Here is a 4,658-nt window from a genome sequence, read left to right as displayed (position 1 = left end):
GGTAAAAAGGAATGAACAAAGTCTCCAAGAAATATGGGACTATGTGAAAATACCTAATCTACGTTTGATAGGTGTACCTGAATGAGACGGAGAGAATCAATCCAACCTGGAAAAATTCCCCAACATAGCAAGGCAGGCCAATATTCAAGTCCAGGAAATACAGAGAACACCACAAAGATATTCCTCAAGAAGAGCAACCCCAAGGCACATAATCGTCAGATTCACCAGGGTTGAAATGAAGGAGGAAACGCTAAGGGCAGGCAGAGAGAAAGGAGGGGTTACCCACAAATGGAAACCCATCAGACTCACAGTGGATCTCTCAGCAGAAACCCTACAGCCAGAAGAGAGTGGGGGCCAATATTCAACATCCTTAAAGAAAAGAACTTTCAACCCATAATTTCATATCCAGCCAAACTAAGCTTCATAAGTGAAGGAAAAATAAAATCCTTGTGAACAAGCAAGTTCTCAGAGATTTCATCACCACCAGGCCTGCTTTACAAGAGCTCCTGAAAGAGGCACTAAACATAGAAAGGAACAACCAGTACCAGCCACTCCAAAAACATACCAAATGGTAAAGAGCATCAACACAATGAAGAAACTGCATCAACTAACAGGCAAAAAAGCCAGCTAGCATCAAAATGGCAGTATAAAATTCACACATAACAATATTAACCCCAAATGTAAATGGGCTAAATGCCCCAATAAAAAGACACAGACTGGCAAATTGGATAAAAAGACAAAACCCATCGGTGTGCTGTAACCAGAAAACCCATCTCACATACAAGGACACACAAAGGCTCAAAATAAAGGGATGGAGAAAGATTTACCAAGCTAATAGAGAGCAAAAAAAAGCAGGCGTTGCAATTCTCATCTCTGATAAAATAGACTTTAAACCAACAAAGATCAAAAGAGACAAAGAAGGACATTACATCATGGTAAAAGGATCAATGCAACAAGAAGAGCTAACGATCCTAAATATATACGCACTCAATACAGGAGCACACAGATACATAAAGCAACTTCTTAATGACTTACAAAGAGACTTAGACTCCCACATAATAATAGTGGGAGACTTTAACACCCCATTGTCAATATTAGACAGATCAACGAGACAGAAAATTAACAAGGATATCCAGGACTTGAACTCAGACCTGGACCAAGCAAACCTAGTAGACATTTACAGAACTCCCCACCCCAAATCCACAGAGTATACATTCTTCTCAGCACCACATCACATCTACTCTAAAATTGACCACATAATTGGAAGTAAATCACTCCTCAGCAAATGCAAAAGAATGGAAATCATAACAAACAGTCTCTCAGACCACAGTGTAATCAAGTTAGAACTCAGAATTCAGAAACTAACTTAGAAACACACAGCTTCATGGAAACTGAACAACTGGCTCTTGAATGTTGACTGGATAAACAATGAAACGAAGGCAAAAATAAAGATGTTATTCAAAACCAACGAGAACGAAGACACAACATACCAGAATCTCTGGGACACATTTAAGGCAGCATCTAGAGGAAAATATATAGCAACAAATGCCCAAATGAGAAGCAAGGAAAGATCTAAAATCGACACCCTATTGTCAAAACTGAAAGAGCTAGAGGAACAAGACCAAAAAACTCAAAACCTAGCAGAAGACATGAAATAACTAAGATCAGAGCAGAACTGAAAGAGATAGAAACATAAAAATCCCTTCAAAAAATCAATAAATCCAGGAGGTGGTTTTTCAAAGAAGTCAACAAAATAGACAGACCACTAGCCAGATTAATAAAAAAAAAAAGAGAATAATCAAATAGATGCAATAAAAAACAATAAAGGGGATATCACCACAGATTCCACAGAAATACAAACGATCATCAGAGATTATTACAAACATCTCTATGCACATAAACTAGTAAACCTGGAAGAAATCGAGTGTTCTGCCTGCTTCCGGATGAGCAAGAAGACTTGTGCTCCGGTTCTCAGACTTCCCCAGCAACATGGCCCCCAAACGCCAGTCTCCACTGCTGCCTCAAAAGAAGAAACCAAGACCACCTCCTGCTCAGGGACTGGAGGAGACATCGGCCTCTGCAGGCTTGCCAAAGAAGGGAGAAAAAGAACAGCAAGAAGCAATTGAACACATTGATGAAGTACAAAATGAAATAGACAGACTTAATGAAAAAGCCAGTGAGGAGATTTTGAAAGTAGAACAGAAATATAACAAACTCCACCAACCATTTTTTCAGAAGAGGTCAGAAGTGATCACCAAAATCCCAAATTTTTGGGTAACAACATTTGTCAACCATCCACAAGTGTCTGCACTGCTTGGGGAGGAGGACGAAGAGGCACTGCACTATTTGACCAGAGTTGAAGTGACAGAATTTGAAGATATTAAATCAGGTTACAGAATAGATTTTTATTTTGATGAAAATCCTTACTTTGAAAATAAAGTTCTCTCCAAAGAATTTCATCTGAATGAGAGTGGTGATCCATCTTCAAAGTCCACCGAAATCAAATGGAAATCTGGAAAGGATATGATGAAACGTTGACGTCAAACGCAGAATAAAGCCAGCAGGAAGAGGGAGCATGAGGAACCAGAGAGCTTCTTTACCTGGTTTACTGACCATTCTGATGCAGGTGCTGATGAATTAGGAGAGGTCATCAAAGATGATATTTGGCCAAACCCATTACAATACTACTTGGTTCCTGATATGGATGATGAAGAAGGAAAAGGAGAAGAAGCTGATGATGATGAAGAGGAGGAAGGAGAAGGAGAAGAAGGTGATGATGATGATGAAGAGGAGGAAGGATTAGAAGATACTGATGAAAAAGGGGATGAGGATGATGGTGAAGAAGATGAAGATGATGATAAAGGGGAGGAAATGAAGGCGAAGATGACTAATAGAACACTGATGGATTCCAACCTTCCTTTTTTAAAATTTTCTCCAGTCCCTGGGAGCAAGTTACAGTCTTTTTTTTTTTTCTTCCCTCTTGTACTCAGTCACCCTGTTTTTTCACCCTCTTTTCTCTACACCATGGTTCTCAACTTATTTTGGGGGAAATATCTTGAGCAGGATACTATGGGAAAAGAGTCTCTACCCCTTTCTGTTTGAAATTCATTTTATTCCTTCCTGTCTTAACAAAAACTGTATGGAATCACCACCACCGTGCTCTGTGGGAAAAAAGAAAAACCTGCTCCCTTCGCTCTGCTGGAAGCTGGAGGGTGCTAGGCCCCTGTGTAGTAGTGCATAGAATTCTAGCTTTTTTCCTCCTTTCTCTGTATATTGGGCTCAGAGAGTACACTGTGTCTCTATGTGAATATGGACAGTTAGCGTTTACCAACGTGTATCTGTCTACTTTCTCTTGTTTAAAAAAAGAAAAAAAAACTTTAAAAAATGGGGTTATAGAAGGTCAGCAAAGGGTGGGTTTGAGATGTTTGGGTGGGGTAAGTGGGCATTTTGACAACATGGCTTCTCCTTTGGCATGTTTAATTGTGACATTTAACAGACATCCTTGCAGTTTAAGATGACACTTTTAAAATAAATTCTTTCCTAATGATAACTTGAGTCCTGCCACTCAATGGGAGAATCAGCAGAACCTGTAGAATCTTATTTGGAATTGACATTCTCTATTGTAATTTTGTTCCTGTTTATTTTTAAATTTTCTTTTTATTTCACTGGAAAGGAAAGATGATGCTCAGTTTTAAACGTTAAAAGTGTACCAAGTTGCTTTGTTACAATAAAACTAAATGTGTACACACACACACACACACACACACACACACACACACACACACCCTGGAAGAAATGCATAAATTCCTGGACACTGGCATCCTCCCAAGCCTAAACCAGGAAGAAGCCGAAACCCTGAACAGACCCATAACAAGGGCTGAAGTTTAGGCAGCAATTAAGAGCCTACCACCCAAAAAAAGCCCAGGTCCAGATGGGTTCACAGCCGAATTCTATCAGACATACAAAGAGGAGCTGTTACCATTCCTTCTGAAACTATTCCAAACAATCCAAAAAGAGGGAATCCTTCCCAAATCATTTTATGAGACCAACATCATCCTGATAACCAAAACCCAGCAGACAGTCAACAAGAAAAGAAAACTTCAGGCCAATATCCAGGATGAACATAGATGCAAAAACCTTCAACAAAATACTGGCAAACCGATTGCAACAGCACATCAAAAAGCTTATCCACCATGATCAAGAAGGCTTCATCCTGGGGATGCAAGGCTGGTTCAACATACGCAGGTCTATAAACGTAATTCATCACATAAACAGAACCAAACACAAAAACCACATGATTATCTCAATAGATGCAGAGAAGGCCTTTGACAAAATTCAACAGCCCTTTATGCTAAAAACACTCAATAAGCTAGGTATCCATGGAACGTATCTCAAAATAATAAAAGCTATTTATGACAAACCAACAGCCAATATCATACTGAATGGGCAAAAACTGGAAGCATTCCCTTTGAAATCTGGCACTAGACAAGGATGCCTTCTCTCACCACTCCTATTCAGTATAGTATTGGAAGTTCTAACCAGAGCAATCAGGCAAGAAAAAGAAATAAAAGGTACTCAATTAGGAAAAGAGGAAGTCAAATTGTCTCTATTTGCAGACGACATGATTGTACATCTAGAAGACCCCATCGTCTCAGCCC

General features: G+C 39.5%; 1 protein-coding gene and 1 pseudogene across 3 annotated transcripts in view; one reads left to right on the top strand and one right to left on the bottom strand.

Moving 5' to 3' along the window:
* Positions 1 to 4,658, bottom strand: part of GRID1 (glutamate ionotropic receptor delta type subunit 1) — a 770,306-nt gene that overhangs the window by 726,221 nt on the left and 39,427 nt on the right. The gene's annotated exons all lie outside the window — the stretch shown is intronic.
* On the top strand, positions 1,953 to 3,745 carry LOC108289178 (annotated as a pseudogene). Its single transcript, XR_001819036.2, has one exon. The product of XR_001819036.2 is annotated as a protein SET-like (transcript).

This window comes from Cebus imitator, unplaced genomic scaffold, assembly GCF_001604975.1.
Source record: "Cebus imitator isolate Cc_AM_T3 unplaced genomic scaffold, Cebus_imitator-1.0 Scaffold393, whole genome shotgun sequence".
NCBI classification, from domain to species: domain Eukaryota; kingdom Metazoa; phylum Chordata; class Mammalia; order Primates; family Cebidae; genus Cebus; species Cebus imitator.
The sequence above is the reverse complement of the archived record's forward strand: the minus strand, read 5'-3'. Positions and strand labels throughout refer to the sequence as shown.